The sequence below is a fragment of the Panicum virgatum genome, chromosome 1N, assembly GCF_016808335.1.
Source record: "Panicum virgatum strain AP13 chromosome 1N, P.virgatum_v5, whole genome shotgun sequence".
In the NCBI taxonomy this organism is placed as follows: domain Eukaryota; kingdom Viridiplantae; phylum Streptophyta; class Magnoliopsida; order Poales; family Poaceae; genus Panicum; species Panicum virgatum.
In genome coordinates this window covers 28,710,602-28,717,756 of record NC_053145.1, presented here as the reverse complement: position 1 = coordinate 28,717,756, position 7,155 = coordinate 28,710,602, and the positions used below count along the sequence as shown (strand labels likewise).

The following is a 7,155-nucleotide window of genomic DNA, read 5'->3' as shown; positions in this document are numbered from 1 at the left end:
AAGGTGTGGAGCGGCGAGCAGCAGTGCCCGAATTGATGGGGGCGCGGTTCGGGAGCCGAATTGATGAGGTGGCGTGCGCACTCGATGGGTGCTGTGGGTGCGCGTGCCGCTTCCCACCGTGCTCCGCAAGCGCCGAGGCCCCCGCCGCAGCGCACCGCCACTCGCGACGATGGCACTCGGGGTCCGCGGCATGGGAGCCCCACGCGTCGGCGGGACGGGGGGCGTTGCGCCCAACGTCGGCGGCGGGCGGGGGTCGATGGAAGTGGGCATCGTGGGGCCGCGGAGCAAGCAGCAATCCATCCCAACTTCCCGAGCACGAAGCAGGCCGCCGGCGACTAGGCGGGCGGGCGAGCCGGGGGCACGCACGCACGCTGCGGCGAGCGGCGGTAAGATCACTATGCGGCGCGGCCGTCATCGGATCGGATCAGCCTCGTGGTCGTGGACAGGACAACCTCGATCACCGGGGCGTGTCGGGTTCTGCTGGGCAGCCGCCGCGCGCGTGCCGAAGCGCACAATCCTTCCCCTTCGCTGGCTAGCACTTTTTAATTTTAGTGGAAGTGTTATACTAGGAGTGTTTTGGACATTAAATTTGCTAATATATACCAATAATATGAAGAAAGAGGAAAGACGAGTGTCATAAAATATGAGAATAGTGTCATCATCATGACACCCCACTAGTATGGAGTAATTCTTAAGTTTACAATTTTACCTGCATGGATGGTCCGGCTGATCGGTGGGACCTAGCGTGAACACAACATGCCCCCCGTCAATCGGTCGCCACTGGCGGGCAACGCGGCACCTAGGGCCGCATGATGCCACTGCCTGAGAAGTCTCAAAACGCGGCATTGGGGAGTCATGTAAGAATTTTAGGCGTCCACGCTGACCGAATTTAGCGCAAACGAGACTATCTGAGAAGTCTCAAAACGCATTATACCAAAGCTTACGCACGCCACCTCACACACGCACACACACCAGCACACATGTACACCACCTCAATACCCGGTGAGGCACGTGGGTTGCGATTCCCAGGAATCGAATTCACGCGGGCCGCACGCTCACTTGGCGAGCAACCAACTGAGCTACGCTCTGCCTTGGCTTTTGTCCCACTCACCACACTACCCTACCAGCCTTGATCATGCGCATGATTGATTAGCCCCGGGCCATGTAACGGAAAGAAAATTGAAAATGAACATTCGAGATATCAAAATTCATATGTACGTGAAGGGAATAGAAAAACAGATATCTAATATTTGAATCTGTACCCGTACGATAGGGTCGTACCGACATGAACCGAGATCCTATTCAATACTCTAAAGTAAAGCCTAATAGATTAGTGGATGAACAATCAAATATAAAAAATAATATAATATATAGAACGAATTATGTAAGAATAGTTTCTATTTAATCTTAGTTGCATAATTTTTACTTAAATAGTTGTATTCTTGTTGCTTCCTTGAAATAAAATCTTCAATATTTGGGCTGACAACTAGCAAGACTTTAAGAGCAATTGGGCAAGCTTGCAGATGGTCAGCCTTTTGGTCAGGAATGTGCATCCAGCGTATGTCACTTACATTGGGCTGGCTGGTTAGGAACAACGTACTCCCTCCGTCCTATGAAAATGCAATTCTATGTTTGAAAAAAAAACCCACAAAGGGTGCAATCCTAAATATTGAATCTCAACTACCTATTTAATTAAGTCGGTAGATTTGATTTACATATCAAAACTAACAGCATGCGGTAAAAAAATGAGGGCATAAAAATTCTTTCACGGCACCACTAATCTGTTTAAAAAATTAGAATTGTTAGGTTAACAGGCTTGATCGTGGGCTATTGGAAAATTTTGGGACCAAAAAAATAGGGCTATGTGCGCCTTCCGTCCCGACCTGTTGTGCAAATTCGATCCGCTTCTATACTTAGGGCTTGTTTGTCAGGGCTCCGGCTCCTCTAAAAACAGCTCCGGCTCTGACTCCTCTGGTGGAGCGGCTTCTCGGGTGGAGTTGGAGCCATTTTGAAAATGATTGGCAAAACAACTTCTCTGTTCGGGCTTTACTTCCACTGAGGTGGTAGCCGTCCATGGAGTTGGTGAAGCCACGATTTTGCGGTTTCACCACGCTAGTGGAAGCCGAAAACGGCTTCATGACCAGCTTTACCACTGAAGCCGGTCCAAAAAAAAAACCTGTTTGGGAGAGCCTTAACTGAAGCCGGAGCTGGAGCTGCTTTTGAAACCCTCCCAAACACGCCCTTACATACTTAATGAGTGCATTAGCGAATGTGTCATTTGGAACGAGCTACTACTATATTATATTACTCCTTATAATGGCTTGGCTGTAGTTGCAGTGGCAGCAGTGCTTGTGGCCTACCTTTAACGTATTCTACGTGGTATACATATTAAACGGAATGTTCGATCCCGTATTCAATTTTGAACCATTGAATGTACTCCTAGATGCTAGTACTTTGTTGGCTAAAGAGCTAGCCATATCCAAACCTAACGGCTGCGTACTTTGGTGGTAACATTCAAATTTGTACAGCTTTTATGTTTAATTATAAGTTATTTTAGCATGTGAACACACCATGTACACGCTACACATTGACTTACTATATCCGTTTAATCAGCCATTTATCCTATTTAATCACCATTTTATCCGTTTAAATGGTCGTTTAGTCCGAATAAATAGCTAAACTATAGGTGACCGTTTAGTCCGTTAGGCTAACTGGTTTTCCCTAAATTAAACTCATCAAATTTAGCTAACTTTATTTTAAAAATTAATATATATATTTCTATAAATGATGACTAATAAAAATTCTGCTCATCATCATTACGCAAATAAAATATTTTTGGTATTAATGGATCGGAATCCAGTCAGCAGTTCCCTTGGGTGTACGGCATGGAACGTACTCATAGTATGTCTCTCCGCCTCTTTTGCGTGACAATGAACTCGAATAGTTGTACCCCACAATTCAAGCTAAGGGAATCAACGAACGGACACATAGGGTCGGTGGACATCTTGCCCCCACATGCTCGTGCTTGCAGTGGGGTACACCTCGTGCACCAAGTTAAGTAATTAAGGACCACCCACCACACGGCGTCTCCTGACCCATCATATTCATCGCGCGTCGATCTTAATTAACATTACTACTACATTAGTGGGGTGCATGACAGTCCGCGGAGACCATCCGTCACTCGCACTTACTGGCATCCGTGCAACAGCCTGTTGTCGTCGTCGTTCTAGGTAGGAAACGGGAGAGGAAGGATATTCAAAATATTTTAATATTAATGTGGATATCCGTATTCGTAATCATATTAGAATTTAACTTAGTAGTAAAATAATATATACAAATCCGTTTTTTATTAATTTTCTCCATGCGTGAGTGAGGAGGATCAGCTACAAAGATGCGCCGTGTTCTCATCTCATTCCAGATTTGTATCTGTATTCAGTGAAATTTCAAGATGGCAATGGGTACCCAAAATCTGAGTACCGAATGAGTTTTACCCGATAAGAAGATGTGTATGGAATGAGTTTTCTACCCGTGGGTACATTATTAGACATCTTGTACCTACCGGGTATGGCAGATACGAGTGTGAATGTATACTACTCATACTCGCCTAACCGCGGGTAATGAATACCCGCAGAAAAACAAGCCATCCGAAGAGCCTAACTCATTTTAACTCATATGGCCCATTAATTTGACCCAAATTCAATTAAACCCTCCTAGTATATATATTGTTGAACTCTCCCTGAAATCCTACTCCACACTCACTCCAATTTTAGTTTGGAATGAATTATTTTTCATGTGAATGGGTGTGGAAGCATTTTCCTACATGTGTACAGGTACGGGTAACTCAATGGGTAAAATTTAGTCCTGGCGGGTACGCGTATTGGTGGCCACTACCCGTCGGGTACATACTTATTATCATCTCTAGTGAAACTATTTAAAAGTCATCTCCATATTCTATAAACAATATTATATTAATTTTTGTAATAAAGATATAAGAAGATTAAGTTTACTTTTATAAATTCTTTTTTATCCAATAATCTACTTTTATAATTTCTTAATTATATATTAATAAAACAAAAATGTTTATATATTCGTTGAAAGATATTTTTACTTCTAGTTTTATTTTATGTAGTTTTTCTCAAATATTTGTTGATAAATATATTATTTTTAACTTAGTTATCTTAATTATATTATTAAATTTAATTTCTATGTCGGTACCCCAGGACTGGGGTACCCCCTCTTGCTGCGTCTAGGCAAGAGCCTTATAGTTATCCTTAACTACGTCCAGCAGCCGGACCCCTGCGGTCCGGAGCCCTACTCACCCAACAGCGGTCCCGGACCCGTCCCCTGGTTGGGAGAGGTCCGGGAGCACCACGTGTCCCGGGAAAAGCTGGCGGTCAGAACGGCCGGAAGCTCCGGACCTCCCGAAGAGGACCGGATCCCCAGGGAATCCCGAACCTCTCCATGGGGTCCGGGACCCCTGTATAGTAACCGGACACCTCTCCAAGGAAAGGAATCGTCACCCCGCCTCGGGGTGGTCCGGGGCCACCACGTGTCAACAGGCCCAGACACGTATATAAGGCCTCTTGGTCTCCTTATTAAGGCTCACCTACCGCTGCATTTATTACGATAGGAAGACGTCCGCATTGATGTAGCAGAAGCCGAGGCGATACTTTGACCAGGGGACACTATTGATCGCGTATTACCAAGATAGTGGAGCTGCTGGCAGCCGCCCACGCCGCGCCTGCCAGTCGGCCGTAACAGATGGATACGACGGCTCGGCTTCACCCATTATGATGCCTACATAATAGCCTCCACAGGCCACACCGCAAGCTACGCTCCCCCAACGGACACCTTGTTGACGGGACAAGAGAAGACCACCTTTCGTCATAGCGCTAGCAGGGCGTGGGAGCGTATCGGAGGAAAGATTCGTAACCACTGTAGCATTTAAATACTCTGCGCAGTATGCTGCACAGTCACGTTGGGCCCACTTGTCGGGGCCCCAACGTCCTATGTATCCGCCCCCTTGGTCTATAAAAGGGGGCGCCCGCTAGAAGGAAAACTCAGGCTGGGTGAGAGCCAAGGCCCGGCAGAGGATAGATTCATACACAACAGAGATCAAAACTTTTCCCAGTGGATGTAGGGTATTACGCTCCGACGGCCCGAACCACTCTAGATCGTGTGTTCTTGTGTGCTTATCTCAGAGCTAGATCAGCCCAATCGCCCAGTACCTTCCCGAGCACTCCCTCTCTGGGAATAGGCGGGTGCGTTCCGCCACCCGGCTGTGGGTACCCTAGAAATCCCGCGACATTCTCCATGTGTAATGATTTTGTATTCTAAAACTACTAATAAAGAAAATATATAAAAGCTATCTTATAGATCTAGTAAATATCCTAATGCAAATCAAAACCCGAGGCATCTGTTTTGCATTCGTGTCCAATAATGCTCAAATCTGTATCCGTATTCAAAATTAAATATGACAAAAGAATACTATCCGAATAGTATTCCATAGGAATTCGATCCACTTGCATCCTTGGTCGTTCCATCCCCCCCTAAGAACTTTAATCACGTGCACTCCACCACCACCACCTGCTGCGACATTTTACATTAGCTAATAATGTACTCCATCAGTACGTGAGGATTGATATTTAGGGGTGGTAAAGAGCCTTAATTTTTATAGTCTAGATAATTTAAGAGCCGTGCTAAAGAAGATCAGGCTATCTTATGCAATTTTGAGCTAAAAAAAATAATAATCAGAAAGGATTGTGAAGAGAGCATGACCTACTACCACCCCTACTCATACTACTGGCGCGCGCGGTAGCTTGGTGCGCGCTGGCATGGGCGCGGGAGAGCTAGGGACCCTCCGTCATCAATCTGCAGGGCATGCCCCCGGCGGAGATGCGCGCGCTAGGCTGGCGGAGGGAACGACATGGCACGTACGGGACGGCGCCCTACTGCCCTATCGGGAGGGGAGGAATACGATCAATGGAGCGCGTGGTGGTTAGCTGGGAGGCCGGGAAGGGAAGGAAACGAAGGAGGTGTTAGAATAATCTGGTCTTTGTAACAGATATGTTCAGAACTAGATGTGGTAGATTGTATCATACTCGGTTTGTTAAGCTCTTAGATATAGACATAGATTGATTTTGTACAAGCCAAACCGAGTCTGTAACTGCTACCATATCTTTGTAAAACTCTCGGCAATTGCCTATATAAACATGCACCCGTGGCTAGCCAAGATAGGTAACAGCGTTTCCTTCAATTTTACATGGTAATCAGAGCAACCTCTTCCACAAAACATCCATAACCTTGTCGAGTGCTCCATGGCGTCGTCATCTTCAGCTTCGCCAACACCGGCGCAACTCGGCTCTGTCTCAGAGAAGTTAACTCGGGACAACTATCTGCTATGGAAGGCGCAATTTCTTCCTGTAGTACGTGGTGCTCAGCTCATGGGAATCCTAGATGGTTCAGACCATGAGCCGCCAAAGACCATCGAGCTGGTCGACAAGGACGGCAAGAAGGTAGTCGTCCTCAATCCTGAGTACGACTCATGGATTGCCAAGGATCAGCAGCTACTAAGCTACCTGCTGAATTCTCTCACCAAAGATGCATTAGCACCGGTGGCTACGGTGACTACATCTGCAGAAGCATGGAAGGCGCTGTCAACAATGTTTTCAGCACACTCCAAGGCTCGGGTCACGAACCTGCGCGTGCAGCTTGCCACGCTCAAGAAGGGTGGCATGTCAACTACAACATACTTCACCAAGATGTGTGCCTTCAAGGACGAGCTTGCTACCATCGGCAAGCCCATCGATGATGATGAGATGGTACACTTCATTCTTATTGGGTTAGATTTTGATTATAACCCCTTTGTATCTTCAGTTCTTGGTCGTGTTGGATCAATCTCCTTGAGTGATTTGTACTCCGAGCTACTTTCCTACGATCAGAGGATGGAGATGTACCAAGAGAGTGGTCAGTACCAATCCTCGGCTAACATGGCTGGTCGAGGGCGTGGTAACAGAGGTCGCGGCCATGGTAACAATCGTGGTCGTGGCCGTGGCAATTCTGGTCGCAACAACCAGAACCGTGGAAACAACACCTCCAGCTCCAACAATGCTCCCAGACAGGGAGGGCGCAACACCAAGCCGGTGTGTCAGATAT

The 7,155-nt window shown here is 46.8% G+C and overlaps 1 non-coding gene across 1 annotated transcript; it reads left to right on the top strand.

The window, feature by feature from the left end:
• Nucleotides 1–6,800: 6,800 nt before the first annotated feature.
• On the top strand, nucleotides 6,801–6,939 carry LOC120657868. The gene has a single exon (XR_005668401.1). It is a non-coding gene; the product is annotated as a small nucleolar RNA Z247 (small nucleolar RNA).
• Nucleotides 6,940–7,155: the final 216 nt, after the last annotated feature.